At 41.1% G+C, this 25,617-nt stretch overlaps 1 protein-coding gene across 2 annotated transcripts in view; it reads right to left on the bottom strand.

Annotated features, from left to right (window-relative positions):
- LOC141334136 (uncharacterized) overlaps positions 1-25,617 on the bottom strand; it is a 559,741-nt gene that overhangs the window by 69,279 nt on the left and 464,845 nt on the right. The gene's annotated exons all lie outside the window — the stretch shown is intronic.

Raw genomic sequence — 25,617 nt, 5'->3', positions numbered from 1 at the left:
ATCTGCCACGTCGGACTCCATGGGAGCAGATGGGAGGAGCTGTAAGCCTCTGTTGTACATGGCAACCCAACCCGTGGTAAGCCACGGGCTGACTTGTCGGCAATACTGCGGGAAAACGCCAGTCCGGAGACAGCCGAGATGCCATGCCCATCATGGGACTCGATCGTGCTGCAGCGGTCTCACATGAAACAGCTTAGCGGCAAGCGGCTAGAGCTGTCATGTGCCCCAGGAGCCTCTGATTTTGAGAGGACCGCTGTATAGTGCCTGATTAGCTCAGGGACTACAGCACTAACTGCGCGCTCTTGGTAGCAAGGCGGGCCATCTTGTGGACCGAGTCGGGCTCCCGACCGAGGAAAAGGATTCCCTCGTTTGGCCTGAAGGACCAGATGGCGGGGGTGCCGAGGCACCAGGTCCCTGTATTCGCACAACGGAACTCACGAGTGGGCTGGTAAAGCACCAGTCGAAGAGACGGTTGAAGACACGAATTCCTGTCTGCCGAAGAGGGGACAGGGGAGCTCCCATGGCCTAAGAAGGCAGGAAGGAGAGGGACTAGCCAAATGGAAGCACCTCTCCACCTCCGGGGGTGCTCGCATCAGGGACGCTTTTGAGCTCTCCCACGGGCGGCTCGACGTCGGCTGCGAGCCTGGATCGTGTGGCTCAGCAGGGGACGGAGCTGCGGGGGGACGCCCTCGGCGACGGGCAGGCGGAGGCGGGGGCCCAGGCGGCGGAATGGTAACTTCGTGGCGGGGCAGGATATGTTGGACGGCCTCCGTCTGCCTCTGGACCGTTGGAGCGCCAGAGGAGACGCCCAGCCCGAACGATGGGGAGGCGTACTGCTCTGGCATCTCGACGGGGTATGCTGATGGGCGGAGGATCGCAGGCTTTTGGGGGCCGGCGATACGTTCGACGCCGCTGAGCAAAAACCCTTCACGGTGTCGCCGAATAGGCCGCTCTGGGGAATGGGAGAGTTGAGAAAGCGAACTTTGTCGGCCTCTGCCATCCGGGCCAGAGTCAGCCATAGGTGGCGTTCCTGGACCACGCAGGTGGACATCACCTGACCAAGGGGACGCGCACGACCTTAGTGGCACGAAGGGCGAAGTCAGTGGCGGCGCGGAGTTCTTCAAGTACCCCCTGGTCAGGACCACTCTCGTGCAGGTCCTAAAGTGCCTGCGCCTGGCACTTTTGCAGTGTTGCCATGGCCTGCAGGGCGGGGCAGCGTGTCGGGGGGTGCAGAAAAGGCCCAGCCGATGAAGGCGGAAGAAAATTCACATGCCCTAAAAGGGAGACGCGGAGGGCCCCACCAGGCGGCCGCGCCCGTGGGCAAAGGTGCACCGCGATGGCGCGCCCGACCCGGGGGACCGCCACGCACCCCTTGGCTGCCCCGCCATCGAGAGTGGCGAGGGGAGAGGAGCTGGAGAGCGCTTCAAATGAATAGGGCGCCATCAATTTTGTCAGCTCCTCATGCATATCCGGTAGAACGGGACCGGGGGGGAGCGCGGCGCTGCCGCCGGTGCCCCCCCCAGGAACCAGTCGTCCAGCCTAGAAGGATCGGACGGAGGCCCCTGAGGAACCTCCAAACCGATCCCCCCCGGCTGCCCGGAGAAGCATAGCCGACAGTTAGCCATCAACCTCCGGAGGGGCAGCGAACACAGGTGCTGCTCGCTGGAGATGCAAAGGCTTTATATGGCCGTGAAAACGGCCGCCAGCAGGATCACGCTGGCGGCTGCCAAACGATGCTCTTTCTGTGAAACACACTTTTAGTTTTGGCAGCGCAGCAGCAGGAGGGAGCATGAACTCTGAAGAACTCTTATCAGCTGTTTAGAGGCTCGACACATCGGCTCTGAAAGCAAAAGTCTGACTGAGTGGTGCGCGCAGCCATCTTATATACCCGTATGTACGGGGGCGTGGCCGGCGCGCACGTCCACTCGCCAATTTTCAATTGGCCTTTTTAATAAGGCTCAGAGGTGATCGGTCTCTCAAGCGAGATCCCAATGTAACGTCGAAGTGATTCGACTGAAGGGGTAACATATGACTTATTTGTCCAGAAATGCATACTCTATACTGAACTTAATGTGGTTTGTGGTGTCTAAGATGTAAAGATACCACAGTATAAACTGTCTGTTCTTTCAAAACTCCTTGCTAAAAATGTAATTAAAAAAAAATGTGATATTTTTATCGACAAGTTGCACTGTCAAAGAATTGGACTACTGTACTACCCTCCTGTTATCCTTGGGGTCAATTTGACCCCATTCAATGTTTAACGTATGTACATATATAATTGATTTTTTTTTTTTTTTGCTTCAGATTGAATGACTTTTCCTAATTCAATGGGGAAAACTTGGTAAACATAAAATTAACATGATATTATTCCAATGCCCTGTACACATTTTGTCACATCGGTGTTCTTTGGGGTCAATTTGACCCCAGGGACTTTTAGCTGTATAAAACATAAATATAAAAAAATTACACACATTTGTTTTGGGTGATATTGAGGTCACTATAACATGCTATGATTTTATAATATGCACTATAATTTTATATGCTAAGTATAATAAAAATAAAAACTAACACAACCATACCTGTAGTATTGCGAGAACCACTGTTAATTGAATTGTTCTCTCAATTGAAAATGGCCTCTAAGCAAAGGTTTTCTGTCAGTGAGATTTTGTCACAGGTGTTTGACAGTGAAAGTGGGGGTGTGTTTCAGAGTGTTGTTAAGTAGTCAAAGACATCAATTACCTGACAATAACCTTTTAGCAAAAAAAAAAATTAAAAAAAATGTATATATATTATATATCAAATTGACCTCAGCGGAAAAAATGTGTTAGCGGATTTTAGGGTAACAGGAGGGTTAATAAAAACGTTTATAAAAAAAAATAATAATAATAATTGTCACCCTGAAATGTTACCTGTATTGTTGTTACCTTTATTAATCTTTTTCACAGAACTGATAATAACCATAATTTGATAACAAACATAATAAACTGAATCAGATCGATAACATGGCAAAAACAAAACAAAACAAAACAAAACAAAAAAAAAATAAAAAAAATAAAAAAATACAAAATGCCACTTTGACAGAACATAGGCTTAAAATCAGTAATTAAGAAGTAATTTTATTTATATACACTACAGTTCAAATGTGTTTTTCAGGCTTATAACAAACAGAATGTATGAATGAACGTGCGTTTTTAAACGAATCTAGTGAAATGATTCAATTTGCCATTCATGAAGACAGTCATTTGCTTATTATCAGTTCTATGATAATTATGATATGATTCATGATCAAATATAGAGTGAGATTTGAAATAAGACTGACTTACCTGAAAATCCTTTTAAACCTCAAACAGATTAAGATGATGATGATGATGATGGTGATGATGATGAGAAGAAAAACAACGATGATAGCCAAAATCCCCGGGAAGTGATCTATACAAGTGACAGAAAATAAAATCAGACAATCAACTTAGGAAATGAAATGAACCAATGAAATCAGCTGATATACGAACATCATGAAAACAACATCAGCAAACAAAAGCACAGCTGTCACGTTCATAATGTTTTACCTGAAGGTTGCAGATCTGGATCTTTACTAAGACACAATGATCAATATGAAAGAAAAGACTGAAAGTGTATTGAGTGTGAATGAGATGTTTAGTGTTTTATTAGTGAATAATCAGAGGTTTATCAGCTGAAACTCACACGAGTTTGGAGTCACTGCAGGTTCATTCCTCACTGAAAAACACATTCACAATCATCATCATTACCTTGAAGATTCACTGAAGATTCAGTTCAACACAGAGTTTGATCTCAATCAGGACACACTCATGTGTTTTACTAAAGTGATTCTCTCACCTCTGAAGATGGTTTCCAGTTTGAACTGTGATGAAGGAAAGATTCATTAGGGCAGCATTGTGTTAATAAAGGTTTAAATATGAAAACAGATAAATGTGATGTTGAGAGAGAAATCATTTACTGCTAAAGTACTGCAGTGGATCTCGTGATGAAGTTCATTCACACAGCGAGACGTAACCAGACGATCAGATGAGACAGAAATCACTGGATCAATCAGTCTTTGAGGATCCGATGGAAGTGCTATCAGACTCCCATCCTGAACAAATAAAACACCATCAGATCATGAGTGTGTGTGTGTGTGTGTGTGTGTGTGTGTGTGTGTGTGTGTGTGTGTGTGTGTGTTTGAATAATGGTGTAGTTTAAGGACAGAAACACACTCACCTCTGAATACCAGCTCTGATCACAGTCAGGATTATTAGTTTGATTAATTATAACTGGCAGAATCACATACAGAAAACCCACTGGAGTCTGAATCTCCGAACATGTAATACTGATGATGCCCATGATTCAACGCTGAAAAAGAGGAAATTCTGTATGAAAAGGTTTTAATACTGTCACGGGGTGAAGGACCACTTGGCAAGGCAGGCTTAGTGAAACAGGTCCCCGGAGGGTGGATTTTTATTTACAATAAAGAAAGTGAAAGAAGTGAAGCCGGTGGAAGGTGCTTGACGTGGCCGGTGCTCTTCTGTGCTCAAAATCCATAAAGTGGGTGTCCAAACTTGCTCCAAAAAAATCGTGGGCTGTCGGTCACTCGCTGCTGTCTGGAGAAACAGAGAGATAGGTTAGACAAGCGATGAATATTGGCTTGAAACCAGAGTCTGCCTGACATTCAGCGTTTGCAGCCTTTATGGCTGTGTATTGATGAGGTGAGGATGTGCAGGTGAGTTGTGTTTGTTGCCAGGGCGACGCTGATGAGTCCGGACGCGTTCGTCACAATACATTTGAGTGAAAATAAATGAGAGAAAATGTGTTTGAGCATGATTCAAATTCTTGTTTCATAGACAGTAAACCTGCTCAAACTGAACTAAACAACAACAAAAACAAAGTCTCACTTCCAAAGTATCAAAAATTTAATAAAAATCAAAGCGCCTTGTTTGTCATTATTAAGGCAAGGCAAGGCAAGTTTATTTATATAGCACATTTCATACACAATGGTAATTCAAAGTGCTGTACATAAGAGGAATTAAAATCACAATAGCATAAAAATCATAGTCATAAAAATTTAAAATAATAATCACATAAACAGATTTAAGAACATTTTAAATAATTTTAAAATTGATTAAAAAATTTATTAAAACAGTAGAAATGATTATACATAAAATAATGCTATCTGTTCGGACGCAGCACAGTGCTCATTCAATAAATGCACAACTGAACAGATGAGTTTTGAGTCTGCATTTAAATGTGTCTAATGTATTAGCACATCTGATCTCTTCTGGAAGCTGATTCCAACTGCGGGCGGCATAATGGCTAAAAGCAGATTCCCCTTGTTTTGTGTGAACCCTTGATATTACTAACTGACTCGATCCTAGTGATCTGAGTTGTCTGTTGGGTTTGTATTCAGTGAGCATATCTGCAATGTATGTAGGTCCTAGGCCATTGAGAGCTTTATAAACAAGTAAAAGTACTTTAAAATCTATCCTAAACATAACTGGTAGCCAGTGTAAGGACCTGAGGACTGGTGTAATATGCTCTGATTTTTTGGTTCTAGTCAGAATCCTGGCAGCAGCGTTCTGTATGAGCTGCAGCTGTCTAATGGTCTTCTTGGGAAGGAGTGAGGAGACCATTACAATAGTCCACCCTGCTGGTGATAAAGGCATGAACAAGTTTCTCCAAATCTTGACAGGAAACAAAACATCTAATTCTTGCAATGTTTTGAGATGATAGTATGCTGATTTAGTTACTGCTTTGACATGGCTACTGAAACTGAGGTCTGACTCCAGAATCACACCCAGATTCTTGATGTAACCAGCTTAAAATTAACCTAATGAAGCGTTAGAACATTTTTTTGTTTCATCTAATATGTAGGTTATATTTCTAGTTATATGTTTGAGCTGCATTTCATTAATGTCCAGCAGATGGCAGTAGCGGCGCTGCAGAGAGGAAAAAGAAAATTTAGTTTCCTTAACGAGAAAGAAGTGAAAAAACGAACGATAGTGAGCCGAGCTTTACATAAGAAAAGAAGCACGCAGTTAAATCTAAAACACAAAGGTTTTAGATCCATTTTGCTAGTTTTCCACTTAGAAATCATCTTTTATACAGTATCACAAAGGAAGAGGCATTTTAGTACTGACGAGGATTGGTGAACATTGTTTTGCTTCTCCGGTTGGTTTTTTTGTATGCAAGAATTGATACGCCATTGGATTCATCGCCATTGGAGAGACGGAGGCACGGCAAGAGAGTTTGCGAGGAGTTCTACAGGAACTGTTTCATTCGACGTGTCTTCATTTCATCTTACAGCTAAGAGCTGGAAATCTCATCACACTTTAAAAAACACACTACCCGGGTAGAACAATTTTATTTACATTTTTTGGGGTTATTATTTTTTCAGAGCTCTGATTCAAATATTGAAAGTGTCATTTGATTTAAATTTTTTTTTGAATTGAGAGGACATTCCAACATTGGACATTGGTTCTAGACTAAAAGAAAAAGACATTGTCTTCTGAGTTACAAGGGATATTGTATTTCTAACCAAATACATTGTAACAAAAGGAAAAGAAATTCTTGGTTTATGGGTTATTGTTAAATAAATGCCGGCTATTGTATATATTTTGACTGAAGTGAATTAGTGCTTGGATTCTTTTAATTCATTATTCCTCCTTGGAAAAGTTCCTAGGCACTTCATTATAGTTCATTGTAGTGTAAGGTATGCAGATGTTTACATAATGTGGCGAGCCAGCCAGGAGGAGTAGAAACAATTAAGAGACATTTATTTATTTTTTTGGGTTACATAGGTGGTTTGAATTATTTGAAATACTGTAATTTTTTTCCCTTATTTTGAATATTTTTCGGTTTAATTATCCATTGTGTGTAATCTTACGCAGCCATGGACACTGAACAGATGTGTGGTGTAAATTTAAAGAATGCCGTGTGCATTGAAGGGATTACCACAGCTGATACTGATGAACAGATAACTGAATTCTGCTCGACTTTTGGATCTGTCAACAAAATTCTTAGGTTGAGGCAGACAGGGCAAGAGAATGGTGTGAAAGCTCTTGTAGAGTTTGAATCAGAGGAATCTCTCACAAACATAGCACCTGACCTCCCAAAGTATTTCTCTAGTGTTGGAGACCCTAATATTCTGTGGCGTGTAGATAGGGCTTATAAAGTGGCTTCTACTCCAAAGAAATCCCCAGTGCAAGCAAAACCTTTAGATTTAAGTGACAGCTCACATGGTGATAGTGAACCAGACTCAGATGATAGTGGGACCCCTTTAATTCGCAAACCACGCAGTATGTTGAATAAAACTCAGTATGCTTCCCCCACACTCAACCCTTCAGCCAGAAAGCAGACGACAGTAACACATCCAGCTTCAGTAAATCACGTAGCCTCTGCCAATGATCTTTTCAATCCACCAGACGTTCAGAAGATCATTGTGGAGCATGTCATTAAAAGTGATAACTCAATTGCTGCAAATCAGGGAACCAAGCGACTTCGCCCATTTTCAGGAAAACTTCCTAAGCCTCCTAATGAAGTGGACTTCCAAACATGGTACCTTCATGTATAGCTTATGATTCAAGACAAAACTCCGGTTGACATGCAGCGACGTAAAATTTTAGAAAGTCTGCTTCCACCAGCCTCTGATTTAATCAGACAGCTAGGCCCACATGCAGATCCTTGCGATTATGTGAAACTTATTGATTCGGCATATGGGTTAGTTGAGGATGGGGATGAAATCTTTGCAAGGTTCCTTAGTACTCATCAAAACATAGGAGAGAAAGCCTCAGAGTACCTGCAGCGATTACAGGTGCTAATCACTACTGCTACAAAGAGAGGTGGCATTGATAAAGCAGACGCTAATAAACAGTTACTGCGGCAGTTTCGGCGTGGGTGCTGGGATCAGTCTCTCATTCTGGCATTGCAGTTGGGGCTTAAAACAGAAACGCCTCCCGATTTTTCAGACTTCCTGTTACAAGTGAGAACAGAGGAAGATAGGAGGGCCGCAAAGCATGATCGCATGCAGCGTCATTTAGGAAGCACAAAGCCAAAATCTTTTCTGAATATGCAGCTAGTGAATGAAGCCTCCTGTTCTCATGATGCTAGTGCTAATGTCTTGCAGACCATCGTCACAGAAACTGAAGCATTGCGGAAGCAAGTTGCAGAACTTAAAATGCAGCTTACTAAAAAAAGGGAGCAGAGGCGACAGAGGCATGCTAACAAAACTCAGAATCCAGCTCAAGAAATCCCCACAGCTAGGGTAGCAGAGGTTCAAACTCAGCAGACAATACCAAAGCCCAGACCAAAGGCTTGGTTTTGTTTTAAATGTGGCAATGATGGGCATCTAGCAAGACAGTGTGAAAATCCTCCAAATAAGCCTTTAGTGGATCGGAAATATGAGGAACTGAAAGCGAGACAAGATGAATGGCACACCAGATATGGACATTTAAACTGGAATGGGTCGCGGTGGAGGGACTGACTGCGCCCAGAAATAAAATGAAATGTCCCACACCAAGTCATGGAATAGAATCAGTCATCTGTAAACCTCATACTCAAGCTCAGTTATTTGATGGTGCTCTTCCAAAGGGGTTGATAGGGCCAAAATGTACGTCAACTGTTATCATTGAGGGATTTCAGTGTGAAAGCCTTTTGGATTCAGGCTCACAAGTCAGTACAGTCTCTAAGTCTTTCCATGAGAATCACCTTTCACATCAGCCCATTCTTCCTATTCAAGATCTTTTAGACATAGAAGGTGCTGGTGGTCAGGAAGTACCTTATTTGGGCTATGTTCAAGTTGATGTAGACTTTCCAGAGGATATCATGGGAAAGTCTGGAAAAATTCATACTCTTGCACTTGTTGTACCTGATCACAGGACAAATGTGGATGTCCCCTTGCTGATAGGCACCAATACACTTGATCCTCTATATGAAAAGTGTGCGCTTATCCAGGGTGAGTCTGTCAAGCATGGGACCAAGGACAGTCATGGTTCTCCACTTTTGAAACATTTGTATCACAGATTCAAAATAAATCAGCAAAATGGTAGAGTGGGGATTGTGAAGATGCAGAGCAAGAAGAGTGTCATCATTCCTGCAGGAGAAAGAGTGACTTTAACTGGCTACACAAGAAACGTCCCAGTAGCAACAAATACGACTCTCTTAGTGGAGCCTCCCCAATCGAGATTACCTGCTGGTCTCTTCTTCTGTAGCTACATTATGACAAGCCCACCAGTTTCATGTTTCAAGGTGCCTGTCCTAGTTAAAAATGAGACAGTGCATGACATCAAAGTGCCCTTGGGTCACAACATTGCTGAGCTTTCCTTTCCTAAGGCTGTGTCGTCCCTGCCAGCGCCTAATGCAAAAGAACCACTCCACCATGACGTTACTTCATATTTTGCAACGTGCAACACCATGCTTGTGTCAGACAGTGGGAAACTCACCTTTGATTTTGCTGACTCTCCCTTGTCTGAAGAGTGGAAAGAGAGAATCACCAGCAAATTAAATTCCATGTCAGACGTTTTTGCACTCAGTGACCTTGATTTCGGTCATACCACTAAAACTAAACACAGAATACGCTTGTCAGATCCAACTCCATTCAAACAGAGGCCCAGACCGATCCATCCTTCTGACTATGAGGCGGTCAGACGGCATTTAAAAGAGCTTCAAGATGCTAACATCATACGTGAGTCAGAAAGCCCTTTTGCTTCTCCGATTGTTGTGGTGAAGAAAAAGAACGGTGACATCAGGCTATGCGTGGATTATCGAAAGTTGAATAGCCAAACCATCAAAGATGCATACGCCTTACCCAACATTGAAGAAACCTTTGCTGTCTTAACCGGCTCAAAGTGGTTTTCTATCATGGATCTCAAGTCGGGCTATTATCAAGTGGAAATGGAGGAGGAAGACAAGTGTAAAACAGCTTTTGTGACCCCCATGGGGTTCTGGGAGTTTAACAGAATGCCCCAGGGGGTTACAAATGCTCCAAGTACTTTTCAGAGAGTAATGGAGAAGTGCGTGGGTGGAATGAATTTGAGAGAAGTATTGGTCTTTCTTGATGATGTCATAGTTTTCTCAGCTACTCTTGAGGAACATGAGGACCGATTACTTAGAGTTCTCCAGAGGTTGAAGGAATTTGGCTTAAAGCTTTCTCCTGAGAAATGTCAGTTCTTTAGAACATCTGTTAAATATCTTGGGCATGTGGTTTCTGCAAGTGGGGTAGAGACCGACCCTGCCAAAATACATGCTCTCACAACATGGCCAAGGCCAAATAACATCAAGGAGCTTAAGTCTTTTCTTGGATTCGCCGGGTATTATAGGCGATTCATAAAAGACTATTCTAAAATTGCAAGACCTCTCAACGACTTAACAGCTGGGTACCTGCCTCCAAAAAGGCAGTCAGCCTCCTCATCCAGTAGTTCGATACGTTCCTCAACTGCAGATTTCAAAAGGCCTTTTAATGAGAAATGGACATCAGGTTGCGAAGATGCCTTTAAGACTCTCATTCAGAAGCTTACAACGGCTCCAGTTCTTGGGTTCGCTGACTCAAAAAAGCCCTACGTTGTACACACAGATGCAAGCACTCATGGTCTCGGTGCAGCTCTATACCAAGAGCAAGAAGGCAAATTGAGAGTGATAGCCTATGCAAGCAGAGGACTTAACCGTTGTGAAAGAAGATACCCTGCACATAAGCTCGAATTTCTTTCTTTGAAGTGGGCTGTCACTGAGAAGTTTTTCGACTATCTCTATGGAGCAAAATTCACCGTTGTGACAGACAACAACCCACTGATGTACATCCTTACATCTGCCAAACTAGATGCAGCAGGACACCGCTGGTTGGCTGCTCTTTCCAGTTTTGACTTTAACATCATGTACAGAGCTGGGAAGAAGAATCAAGACGCAGATGGCCTCTCAAGGCGTTCACATCCTGATGATCAACATCAACCTGATCTAGCTTCCCAAGATGAGGAGGACCGTATCCAGCGGTTCATCTCCCAGTTCTTACGGGATGACAGAAGAGCCAATTTTCCATCTGAGGCTGTGAAAGCAGTGTGTCAGAGGCATCAGTGTGTTTTAGCGACTAGTACAGTACCCAATTTCCCACTGCCTGTACCAGTCGAATGCTTGGCGATTGGGGCTTCTGCTATTCCTGTAGGGTTCACTCAACCTGATGTGCTTGGATCATGTACATTACCACAAATGTCGCTTGAAGACTGGGCTCGTGAGCAAAGACAGGATCCTGCCATCAGTAGAATAATAGATATTGTCCAAACAGGAAAGCGATTTTCATTTAGATCAAGGCGTCGTGAAGACAGAGAGGTCCAGTTGATGTTGAGAGTAATTGGGCAGTTGGTAATCTCAACTGATGTCCTGTACAGAAAGTGCATGAGCCAAGGTGAGCCTTTCTATCAGCTTGTCCTTCCCAAAAGGTTCAGAAAGTCAGCTCTTGAAAGTCTTCATGATGCTGTTGGTCATATGGGTACAGATAGAACATTGGACTTAGTGCGTGCCCGTTTCTATTGGCCCCGTATGGCCATGGAAGTGAGCGAAAAGATTCGGACCTGTGAAAGATGTATACGGAGAAAGGCACGTGCTGAACGAAGCGCTCCCCTTGTGAACATAAGAACGCAGCGTCCTCTAGAGTTGATTTGTATGGACTATCTTTCACTGGAGCCGGACGGCAAAGGAACAAAGAATATTTTGGTCATAACTGACCATTTCACCAAATATGCAGTAGCGGTGCCGACAGCAGATCAGAAGGCGAGGACAGTGGCGAAGGCGCTATGGAACAACTTTTTCATCCATTATGGGTTTCCCGAAAGGTTGCATAGCGACCAAGGTCGTGATTTTGAATCAGCCCTGATTAAAGACCTGTGTGCGCTGCTTGGAATTAAAAAGACAAGAACCACGCCTTACCATCCTCGTGGAAATCCTGTTGAGCGATTTAACAGGACACTTCTTGAAATGCTGGGAACGCTCCAGGAAGAGGACAAAGTGAGATGGAAAGATTTTGTGCAGCCTCTTGTCCATGCATATAATTGCACAAAAAATTATACTACCGGCTTTTCCCCTTACCAGCTGATGTTTGGTCGTCAACCAAGGCTTCCCGTCGATATAGCCTTTGGGCTGAACCCAGAGGGAAACACTAAAGTGTCTCACTCTGAGTATGTTAAGAAGTTGACAGAGAGTCTCACGGAAAGCTATCAGTTGGCTACTACACACAGTTTAAAGAATGCTTTGCAGAACAAACAGAGGTTTGACAGCAAAGTAAGAGAGTCCACATTGGAAGCAGGAGACCGAGTCCTAGTGCGAAATGTTGGCATCCGGGGAAAACACAAAATTGCTGATAGATGGAGTGAAACAGTATATACTGTTGTCAAACGGATTGAAGATTCCCCTGTCTATGTTCTTGTTCCTGAACATACAGATGGACCTGAAAGAGTTTTACACAGAGACCTGCTTTTACCATGTGGATTTCTTCCATCCACTGTGAAAGATGTACCATCACAGAAGTCAAAGTCCAGACAGAAATCTGATAACTCACCATTGCCAGAGTGTAATCAGGCTGAGGATAACGATGAATTGTCAGAGGTGGAGGATGAGGTTGAGTACTCCTCTACTTATGATCAGCCGTACCCTGAGTTAGAAAGTATTCAGCCAAATTTTGAGCAGGACAGTGGGATGGTTCAAGAGGAAGCCAGACCCAAGCAAAGATCTAAGGATAGAATATCAGATGACCAGCATGTTCAAATGGTGAAAAATTCTGTTCTTGAGGATCAGGTAGCTGGAACTAGCTTTGATTTGCCTATATTGAACCCTGAAGCTCCAGTATTTGAACCTCAGTACGTTGAAGGTGATGGAACCTGTGAGGTCAGTCGAGCTCAACAATCACCTGTACCTGAGACAGTAGGAGCTGAGGGAAGCATTCCTACTGTTCCTGTCACAGATCTGACTGAACATTGTACTCCTATAAATGGAACAGACTGTGGATTGGATGAGATCGAGGACGTATTAACTGCAAGAGAACCCACAGAGTTTGAGGAGACTGAAGCTATCTCAGATGAAGAGGTGCCATTAAGAAGGTCTTCTAGAGATAGAGTAGCTCCCAAAAAGTTGACATATCCAACTTTAGGGAACCCCCTAGTTACAGTTATGCACTCGATTCTAACTGGGTTAGACAAAGCTTTCTCACAAACCCTTACTCTGGACACAGTACCTTACATTTGTCATTTGGCGCCTTTAACATCTGAGACAGTGTAGGGAGTAACATGCAAGGATGCATGCAGATTAAGGGGGGAGGATGTAACCAGCTTAAAATTAACCTAATGAAGCTTTAGAACATTTTTTTGTTTCATCTAATATGTAGGTTATATTTCTAGTTATATGTTTGAGCTGCATTTCATTAATGTCCAGCAGATGGCAGTAGCGGCGCTGCAGAGAGGAAAAAGAAAATTTAGTTTCCTTAACGAGAAAGAAGTGAAAAAACGAACGATAGTGAGCCGAGCTTTACATAAGAAAAGAAGCACGCAGTTAAATCTAAAACACAAAGGTTTTAGATCCATTTTGCTAGTTTTCCACTTAGAAATCATCTTTTATACAGTATCACAAAGGAAGAGGCATTTTAGTACTGACGAGGATTGGTGGACATTGTTTTGCTTCTCCGGTTGGTTTTTTTGTATGCAAGAATTGATACGCCATTGGATTCATCGCCATTGGAGAGACGGGGGCACGGCAAGAGAGTTTGCGAGGAGTTCTACAGGAACTGTTTCATTCGACGTGTCTTCATTTCATCTTACAGCTAAGAGCTGGAAATCTCATCACACTTTAAAAAACACACTACCCGGGTAGAACAATTTTATTTACATTTTTTGGGGTTATTATTTTTTCAGAGCTCTGATTCAAATATTGAAAGTGTCATTTGATTTAAAATTTTTTTTGAATTGAGAGGACATTCCAACATTGGACATTGGTTCTAGACTAAAAGAAAAAGACATTGTCTTCTGAGTTACAAGGGATATTGTATTTCTAACCAAATACATTGTAACAAAAAAAAAAGAGAAATTCTTGGTTTATGGGTTATTGTTAAATAAATGCCGGCTATTGTATATATTTTGACTGAAGTGAATTAGTGCTTGGATTCTTTTAATTCATTATTCCTCCTTGGAAAAGTTCCTAGGCACTTCATTATAGTTCATTGTAGTGTAAGGTATGCAGATGTTTACATTGACTTGATTTTTTGTTTTTTGACCCCTAGTGTCAAGGTACGCATTTACATTATGAACTTCATCTTTGTTTCCAAATGCAATGACTTCCGTTTTCTCCTTGTTTAACTGAAGAAAGTTTTGACACATCCAACTGTTAATTTTATCAATGCATTGGCAGAGGGAGTCAATGGGGCTGTAGTCATTTGGCGATAAGGCTAGGTAAATCTGGGTATCATCTGCATAGCTGTGATATGCAATTTGGTTCTTTCTCATTATTTGACTTAGTGGGAGCATATACAGGCTGAACAACAGCGGGGCTAGACTTGAGCCTTGTGGGACTCCGCATGTCATGGACGTCCACTTAGACTTATGTTCTCCTATACTCACATAATAGCCTCTCCCTTCTAAGTATGACCTGAACCAATTTAGAACCATCCCAGAAAGCCCGACCCAGTTTTCCAGTCTATCTAGAAGAATGTTATGATCAACAATGTCAAACGCACCACTGAGATCTAGTAATACCAGCACTGATATTTTGCCAGAATCAGAATTTAGTCAAATATCATTTATTATATTTATGAGCGCTGTCTCTGTGCTATGATATTGTCTTGAATATTGTTTGAAACCAGATTGGAAATGGTCCAGGTATCCATTTGAGTTTATGTAGTGGTTCAGCTGATTAAAAACAACCTTTTCAATAATCTTGCCTATAAAAGGAAGATTTGATATTGGTCTATAGTTGCTCAGGAAAGGAAAGGAGGTGAAGTGAGGCCAAGTATGGTGACCCATACTAGGAATTTGTGCTCTGCATTTAACCCATCCAAGTGCGCGCGCACACACACACACACACACACACACACACACACACACACACACACACACACACACACACACACACACACACACACACACACACACACACACACACACACACGGTGCAGTGGGCAGCTATTGCTGCGGCGCCCAGGGAACAGTTGGGGGATCGGTGCCTTGCTCAAGGGACTCACCTCAGTCGTGGTATTGAGGGTGAAGAGAGTGCTGGTTATTCACCTTCCCCACCGACAATCCCTACCGGACCTGAGACTCAAACCTGCAACCTTGGGTTACAAGTCCGACTCTCTAACCATTAGGCCACGGCTGCCTCAGTATGGTGTTATCAAGATTGCTCTTTTTCAGAAGGGGCTTAACAGCTGCAGTTTTCAGGGAGTTCGGAAAAGTCCCATAAAGAAGTGAGGTGTTCACCACTTCTAAGAGATCTGCTTCTAAACAGTTAAGCACACTTTTGAAAAAAAGATGTGGGAAGTGTGTCAAGGTAGCAGGTTGACGAATTAAGGTGCTGTACTATTTCTTCCAAAATGTTGCTATCGATTGCTTCAAAAGCAGACATAGTAACGACTTTTTGAAATTGCGGTCGAATCTGTCTGACCTCTGCATAACTTGAGGGTGTGCTAATTGTCTTTCTGATATTTTTGATCTTCTCAGAAAAGAAGGAAGCAAACTCATTGCATTTGCTGTCGGATAGCATTTCAATAGGGATCTGACTAGGGGGGTTCGTAAGTCTCTCAACTGTAGCAAAAAGAGTCCGAGTGTTGTTTAAGTTGCTGTTTAAATGTTTAAATGTGTCACTACACTAAACTATAAACCCCACTGATTTCATGGACATGTTTATTGGCTAATAATTCTGTCATTATGACAAATATGTTGGAGTATGATTTTCAACAGCCACAATCATCCACATTACACTTTTATTTTAAACCTAACCATATGCCTCACATACTGTATGTCTTCAGAAAAACTGGAATTCAACACAAGTCATATTATACAGGATATGTTTTAGGCCTGAGCCTGACAACCATAAGCTACTGTATGTCGATCATAAACTGAAGTACAGTAAAATATTGTTCACTTTTTATTTGCCATTTTAATATTACAACTGTTTATCTTTTTAAAACGCACGAATCGAGTAGTTTGTAGTTCTATAACAGAAACTCAACATCTTCCTGTTGTACACTGTAGGCTACCAAGCTAAGGAACTTTGATTAATCTTGATCACTGCATTTGGCCAAACATTAAGAATTTTAGGCTTACAGCAAACAACATGAATGTGCTTTTCCTTCACTAGAAAAATGTAACATCTAAATTAATTAGTTATTTTCAAGTCTAACATATTATTGAACATCACAGATCATACACCTACAAAACTACTGCTTATGGGTTAAATCAGGCAGAAACTGAACTCTTAAAAGAAGGATAACCCATTTATAAGAGTATATTCCTTAATTTTACAATTGAAAACACGCCATTCTAAGAATGTTTCCTGAATCGGACGCTGTTTGGCGACAGTCGCTGAGTTCATAAAACACAGATCTTACCGGAAGTTGCAGAATAATATAACTCTGTGTAGGTCACAAATCCAACATAACGCTTCTTACAAAACAAAAACAGTACAAGATCTTAATAGATCACATGTTTATATGAAAATATGAAAAGCGGCGAGAGTTTTGTCAGGAAGACACGAGAACGGCGGCTGCTGAGTTTTTTTTTTTTTTTTGTTTCCTTTCACTTTTGATGCACTGTTGGTGTGAAACTCTTCTTCCTGTTCGCCCCACACTACAGCGCATGCGTCCAACAGTCGTCTTCTTCTTCTTGTTTTATGGCGGTTCGCAGACTTATAAGTGCATTACCGCCTCATATCTCTCAAATGGACCATTGACACCCTAACTACAAAATTTCCTGATTACCCTACTAACCCACATTGAATCATCCTTGATTCATATACCTGCTCAGAGTCTTCATTGAGCTTCATCTGGCACTGCATGTTCAGCTCCACCCTCTTGGCAGGATTTACATTAGAATAAAAAGAAGAGAAAAAGTGTATACAACAGTATATTTCCTACAGTACATTTTAACATGTTCAACTGTTTCATTTACGTCACATATCCTCACAGAGCCCTGTTGGGTGTTTGCTTATTAAATGCATTGTGCTATTCAATCTTGTATTCCCCAATCATAACCTTGTGATCATGTTCCTCAGCTCTGCTCCATGCTGATACTCGTCCCTTACCCACTGTTGACTGTATTTGATACCAATGCCTTCCCTTGGTATCAGTGGCCCAATACAGCAGCCATACTGCCAACATCTTCTTCTTGATAATTGATTTAATTTCTGACCTACTAAGGAGAATCTGGATGTTGTCACACCCCCGGACTTTCATGTTGGTTTCTCCCATTTTCCCCGCAGTTCTGAGTGTTTTGGTTTTTCCCTCATTGTTGTCACCTGGATGTTTGTAATCAGTCTGTCTATTTAAGGTGTGTGTTTTCCCCTGTATTCTTGTCAGTCTTTAATGTTACCACTCCGTGTTCCTGTGTCTGCCTGTTTCCCATTGGATTTATTAAATGTATTTTTTTTATTACGTCGTTGTTCGTGTGTTCCTGCCTGATCTGTGACAGATGTCAACTTTGTCTCGTTCTATGGCTTTTTTTTGGCTAAATTGTCCGCCCCTTCATTCTCTCTCAACCCAATATGAGCCAGAACCCATAGAAATGGTAATTTTATACTGTTTTTTTAAGTAAATATAATTCTTTAATAATCTCTATTATCAAATATTGTCTTGTTTCTGACTTCTGCTCAATCCAACTTATTAGAACTGAACTAGAATCTGAACATATTATTGCCACTGATATTTTAACTTCACTAATCCCCCTTATTGCCATAATTATTGCAGACATCTCTGCAGTATACACTGACAAACAGTCTGATATTCGATTATTCTTATTCACTTTTGACTTGGGTATTACAAATGCAGAGCCCACAAGACTTGATTTTGGATCTGTGAAAATGTGCAAATACTTTGACCCCATATATTTCCTTACATCATATACTTCAATTTCATAGGGCCCTTCCTTTTGTTTTCTTTCTAATATGCTTAGATCAACTTTTGGTTGGGGCATTACCCACAATGACACTGCACTGTAAAAAGTTTTCACCAGTTTCAAATTAAAAACTTAAGTTTAGCAGCTGCCTTAAGATTTTAAGTTAAATCAACTTAAGCCATTTAAATTGACAAGTTATATCAACTCGTTTTTATTGTAATAAGTTCAAATGACTTGTAGTTTTCAGCTGATTTAACTTAAAAACTTAAGGCAGCTGCTGAACTTAGGTTTTTAAGTTGAATCTGGTGAAAACATTTTACAGTGCGGGGATAAAGGAATTATTGGAGCAAATCCAACCTCTTCCAGTCTCATATCTCTTATTAACTTTTTAAATTTTTTTTTTACTTAAATTTGTCCAATAGGAAACTATGAATTGTTGTCTTCTTATCTGTAGTGGCATTTCTCCTATAGTTCTACCTGAAGAGCTGAGACTGGAGAGGTTAGACATGACCCACAACAAATTCTTAGGGCTTGAGGCTGAATTATATCCAATTTAACTAAATTTTATTTGTTTGCAGAGCAGTATACTAAACAGTGGCCCAACAGTCTACTTCTTCTTGAAATTTTATTGGCGATTGACAAACATCAAAATGGTTTATTTCCCACCAACTGGTATGGAGTGTGGATTAACATGACTTATACTATTATTTTTTTGTATATTTTCTCCCACAAATTAGATTTTTAAGAAACTGAAAAATAAAACTATAACACTCAGTTCTTGAGATGTTTTACAAAATATACTTTGGTATAAATAACATTTTATTTTATTTTATTTTTTTTAAATTCTGAATGAGCAACCTTCTTTCAATCTCATATTTCTGCATTAAATAATGTTCCACTGTTTTCTCTTGCCCACAATAATCACACCTTCCCGTATCATGTTTACCCATTTTATAAAGTGTACTATTTAACCTTGTGTGTCCAAAATAGTCCAATATTACTATTTCATCTCTCCTGTTTTTCCATGCACTTCTCATCTCTCCCACTTTCCTTTGAATTCTATAAAACCATCCACCTTACCTTTTTTCTCCTTATCCCACTGTTTTTGCCACCTTTCCTTCAGTCTCTTCACGATAATATGCTTACTTAATTCTTACTTAAATGAACAATTAAATTACTGTCATTGTTTTTAACCACTTCTTTTGCTTCTTTATCTGCAGCTTCATTTCCTTGGACACCAACATGTGCAAAAACCCACAAAAATACTTCTGTAACCCCATCAAATAACTGCGCTTATGATGGTGAATGATTTCCAGATCTTGAGAATCACTGACAAACAGCTGAACTTGTGTGGTAAGTAAGCACTCCCTCTGCATTATAACTTTACACAGAGCACATGCATCACAGTAATGAGACTAAAATGTCAGTGATTCAAAACGGCAGATTCAACAAACCGCATATTAAAAGCGGCTAGAGCTCCTAATTAAATATATATTTTTATCAATGTGCCAGCTATAGAGTTGAGCCACTCTGTGAAACAGCCAATCAGAGCAGAGCTCTTTAATATTCATGAAGCTTCCAAATAAGGCAATAACAGAGCATTTCATTCTAGGGACAAATCCTAGGGTTGTAAATGGACCTGTAAAACCGTTTCTGAAAATGTTTTGCCCTTTCCTATGCCATATACCTTCTATGTAGATATCAGAGAAGAATTTAAAATATAGTATAAATGCATTCTATGGCACCTTTAAAACCGAACGCACGGATGCAATGTACTGATACATGTCTGATAGTCTCCCAGTTGTTTAAATTCACCAACACGGGTAATTCTGTGTATTTCTCCTTTCATGAGATGCGAAACTTACTCGTGTGCTGTGTGCACTGTGCACTCAGAACACCGGACCAAATTAAGTTCTCTTTTGTGTTGTCAAATTTATCCATATGTCTGCTCCCAGATATTGAGATTTTTAATGTTTAATGAGACGTGCAGCAGAGGTATGCCAACTTATGTTTACAATCTATCCCACAGGATAGATCAATAGGCTATGATACAGTTCATATATGTATGCATCTAAAACCGCGCAGCAGATTCGTTCTGAATGAAACTTCCGAAATCATCCCTCCCTAACCTTTTCATCTCGTTTTTGTTCGTTTACGAAAATGTCAATAGATTTTTGTCATAGTTTTTGTTAAGCAAAACAAGTTGTCATTTCATCATTGTCTCATTTTCGTTGGTGAAAAAATGTCGTTGACGAATAATTTTCATCATAACGAAAAACAAATTAACACTGTTCTAAACTTACTCCCAATTTCTCTCAACATGGCAACCCCAGAGCTGTCAGTCAATACATGGGGAAACTAATCAACTGTACCTCACTCCACAACAAATCCTTTAAATTTAACCGTATTCAGAACAGAACAAGGATAAAATAAATAAATAGGGGGACTGTGTTTTATTTCAATAATGAACACTTCTTTGTTCTTCTTTGTTATCTTTATGTGGTTGAAACACTGAGTGATTTATTAAGGGTTCATGACAATGATCTGTCAGCATACATAAAAGAGCAGCAAAACCTAATTTTTTGATTGAATCTTATCATAAAATTGATGATTGTTGAATTATATTTTTGTAAAAAGCTTGATTTAAGACTGTGGGTCAGTGAAGCACATTCAGAAAAAGTGTCTTGAACTGCTTCCTGAAGAGTCTGGAGAGTCTGGAGGCCAACAGAGAGGAACAGAGACTGTGAAGGGTCTGGAAATACACTTTCTGCTTTAATGTGAATCAGAAAGTACCATTAAATCAGTTTGAACAGATATTAAAAATTGTTGGGATGGTTATTGTTGTAGCACGAACTGAATTGTAGGTGACACGAGCTTGTATACTGTTTTTCAAGCCGGTTAGTGCGAGCCGGAGGAGTTGTGTTCAATAAAAGTAATTCATGCAACTGTGACTGCGTTAACCGTCCATTCTATTAGTAGTATAGGATAGAAGGAAACATGGTGGCAACGGTGCTTTGTTTTTTGAAGAACAGCACAGAGATTTAACAGACACAATGCGAGACAACGGCTGAGTAGTATGGTCGAGAGAGCGGAGAGTTCAAGCGCAACGTGGATGGAAAACATGCTGGGACTGAGACCACCACCAACCCTTTGCTTGGACTCAACTAATGTTAATCTGGTGAAATCATGGAAAACGTGGAAAGAAGAGTTCACACTGTATAAGGATCTTACTTTGGTGGATGCCAGCAAAGAAATGAAACTGAAAGTTTTCAGCTATCTCATTGTGGAGACTAGATGAGAGCTTTTTTTAATCCCCTCCTCATCTCCGGATCGGACTGTAGACTGGTTAATAAGTGCTTTGGATGGTCATTGTAGTCCAAAAGTGAATGAGACATTTGAAAGGTGCCGTTTTTTGTCAAAAATCAGGATTCCGATGAGAACATTTACAAATATGTAACAGACTTAAGAATGCTTGCTAGTACGTGCAATTTCGGCCAGATCAAAGACTCTCTGATCCGCGATAGAATTGTTTGAGGCATAACCAGCTCAGTTTTGAGAGAGAGACTTCTAAGGGAACAGGATTTGACATTGGAAAAATGCTTGCAAATCTGCAGAGCAACAAAGTTGTCAAGAGAAAACAACAGAACAATTGAAGGGCGAGTGGTAGAGGATGTGCTTGCAGTAAAACATGCAGTGAGAAAAGAAGATGGTAAGAGCACAGTAAACTGCAAGTATTGTGAAAAAAATCCATGAAAGAAATAAAATATGAAGACTTCCTGTGTGTAACAGTAGAAACAGTGAAAAATGACAGATGATAAACAGAGACCGCCCTCAAAACTTTTTGCTGCCATGCTCCTAGGAAAAGAACAGGTGAAGTTTCAGTTAGACTGTGGAGCTAGATGTAATATAATACCTGTCAACCTTCTAAACCCAGCCACACAAATTGAAAAGACAGATAAAGTGCTGGTGATGTACAATAAAAGCACACTACAGCCATTGGGAAAAAATGTAAAGTTAAACTGCGAAACCCTAGAAACAAGAAATTGTACAGAGTAGAATCGATGGTTGTTGACGAAGGGTCTGCATTGCCATTACTGGGCAGCAGGGCAGTACAAGCCATGAACCTAGTGAAAGTCCAGTATGAAAACATCATGGCTGTGGACAGTATTGTCACAGAGGAGACTGTTTAAGTTAAAATGTGGAGCATGGATGATATCAAAAAAGACTATGCTGACGAGTTTCAGGGAGAAGGACGTTTGGAGGGTTCAAAGGTAACTCCAGTGAAACTTCCAAAGAGAAGAATCCCTGTTGCGATGATGGCACCACTAAAAGCAGATCAGAGTGATCTTCAACAAAGAGATATTATCACACCAGTAGATTGTAGCACAGAGTGGATTAGCAGTCTTGTCATTGTCATGAAGCCATCAGGAAACCTTAAGATATGCATAGACCCAAGACCACTCAACTGGGCTCTAAAAAGATGTAATTTCCCATTGCCGACAATAGATGACATACTGCCAGATTTATCCAGAGCAATAGTCTTCACTGTATATGACATCAAAAACGGATTTTGGCATGAGCAGTCAAGTTACATGACCACATTTGCCACATCATATGGCAGATATAGATGGCCGAGGATGCCAATGGGCATCAGTCCCGCACCAGAGGTGTTTCAGATTTGGAAGGATTACAAGGTATCTATGTCATCGCTGATGACATTCTTATCACTGGAGAAGGTGAAACCTTGGAAAGAGCAAACCAGGACCACGACATCAAACTGAGAGCTTTGTCGAACATGTGTAGAGAAAAGAACATCAAACTGAATGCAGAAAAGTTTAAACTAAGAAGAAGCAAGGTTCCATACACCGGGCATTTACTTACTGCAGACGGGCTCAGAGTTGACCCTGAAAAGGCATGTGCAGTCAGAGACATGCCACGTCCAGGAGATGTCAAGGGTGTCCAAAGACTTTTGGGAATGGTAATCTATCTCTCTAAATTTTGTGATCACCTATCGGATGGCTGTGAGATTCTGAGGCAGCTAACTCATAAAGGCAGTATGTGGGAATGGCCAGATGTGCATGAGCAAGCAATCATAAAGCTCAAAGACGCTATCACAAAATCCCCAATCCTCAAATATTATAATCCAGAAGAATCACTGACACTTCAGTGTGATGCATCAGAGACTGGGTTAGGAGCTGCTTTACTGCAGAAAGGGGTGCCAGTAGCCTATGGAAGCAGGGCATTGACTTCAACAGAAAGGGGCTATGCCCAAATAGAGAAGGAATGTTTGGCCATCAGTATACGTATGGGCGAAAAGTTACTGTACATTCCGACCATAAGCCACTGGAAAATATAATAAAGAAACCCCTGCTGAATACCCCAAAACGGCTGCAAAGAATGTTACTGAGACTGCATAGATATGACATCGAGGTCACTTACATTCCGGGGAAGGACATGTTGCTCGCTGACACACTGAGCCGCTCTTAGCATCAGACAGCTCAGTAGAAAATGAAATTGAGAGCATAAACATGGTCCATCACATACATATAGCAGAAGAAAGACTCAAGCCCATCAGAGAGGAAACAAGGAAAGACAGGAAATTACAGTCACTGATTAAAGTAATCCAAGAAGGTTGGCCAATGAACAAAAAAGACTTGCCGAGTTACATTGTACATTACCACTCCTTCCAAGAAGAACTGAGCACACAAAGTGGAGTTGTCTTTAGAGGAGAGAGAGTAGTAATCCCAGACCAACTCAGAGGTTCAACACATTCACTCCTCACATTTGGGCATAGAGGGATGTCTAAGAAGGGCAAGGGAATGTGTTTATTGGTTGGGGATGAATGATCAGATAAAGACGTTTGTGGAAAAGTGTGATATCTGCAGGTCAATGGATGCAAAACAGCCGAAGGAGACTCTATGGTCTCATGAATTACCTAGCAAGCCATGGTCTAAGGTAGGAAAAGATATATTCACTTTAGACAATAGAAACTACCTAATCACCGTCGACTACCTCTCTAATTTCTGGGAGCTTGACTATTTACCCGACACAAAATCAAACACTGTCATCCATAAGTTGGAAGCCCATTTCGCGAGACACGGCATCCCGGATGTTGTTATCTCGGATAACGGCCCGCCATATATATCAGAAGATTTCAAAAGGTTTAGTAGACAGTGGGAATTTAAACATAAGACATCGTCACCAAACTACCCACAGAGCAACGGAATGGCGGAATCAGCAGTAAAGAATGCCAAAAGACTGCTGAAAAAGGCAAAAGCTGATGGGAAAGATGCTTGCCTTGCCATGCTTGATCAGAGGAACACACCATCACAAGGGATCAAAGCAAGTCCAGCACAGAGGTTGTTCAGTAGGAGAACCAGAACTCTGATGCCCACCTGTTACAACCAAAGGTAGTTCACACACAACCAAGACAGATTGAAAACAAAAACTGTCAAGCTGCATACTACAACAGACATGCAAAGGATCTAGTTACATTAAAACAGGGAGACAGGGTCCGTGTCCAGCCAGGAGAGCACAACACAACTTGGACAAAGGCGACAGTTGTAAAACCCTTGGACCACAGATCTTATGATTTCCAGTTTGATTCAGGGAACATTCTGAGAAGAAACCGGCGACACCTCAGGAAGGACAGAGTCACACCTGCAGAAAACAAAAAGCCTGCAGACGGAAATAGGGACCCAATGACAGACTCAAACGCAAACAAAGACACTCCTGCCATTGCTGTTACAAAGTCTGGAAGAAAAGTGACTGCCTTAAAGACTATATTCAGTAATCCACAAATATATAGCCTACCTTCGTTCCCGTTTGGGAAATCTAGGAAAAAAGGGCTTACCTCTATATTTGTTCACCTGCAGTAGAGTGTAGGTCTAAGTTCAAATTGAAAGAAAAAAAAGAAAAAAAAAAAGAAAAAGGGCATAAGGATGTCCAGTAAAGATGACACTTTATTTTGTTATAAGTTTATTGAAATGCATTATTGGAAACATAACAGATACAGACTTGCTGAAATTACAATTAATTTTAAGACAATAAGAACTTGTGGAATTGTTAGTTAAAACAAAGTGAATGTGAATGTATACATGCTGTTTTGCAGTACAGTTTATAAGTGATCAAATTGTTATTTTGAAAAAAGAGAAATGATGTTGGGATGGTTATTGTTGTAGCACTGAATTGTAGGTGACACGAGCTTGTATACTGTTGTTTAAGTTGTTATTGTGTTCAATAAAAGTAATTCACGCAACTGTGACTGTAGCGTCCATTCTATTAGTAGTATAGGATAGAATGAAACAAAAATGAGCCGTGATGTTGATTCAAACCACTAGATGGCGATCAGCAACTGCACACTGAGTCGATTCACTGAACTGATTCACTGAACCGATTCTTGGATGATCAGATCGGACCATCACCAGATCCCTGTGAAACACACACATTCGTACAACAGCAGACACAGATTGAACATCTTACAACATAATCTGTTTGATTCAGCTCTTAAATGATCATGTGATTCACTGAATCG

This window comes from Garra rufa, chromosome 4 (assembly GCF_049309525.1).
Source record: "Garra rufa chromosome 4, GarRuf1.0, whole genome shotgun sequence".
Classification (NCBI taxonomy): Eukaryota; Metazoa; Chordata; class Actinopteri; order Cypriniformes; family Cyprinidae; genus Garra; species Garra rufa.
This window is presented reverse-complemented; position numbering and strand designations above follow the sequence as displayed.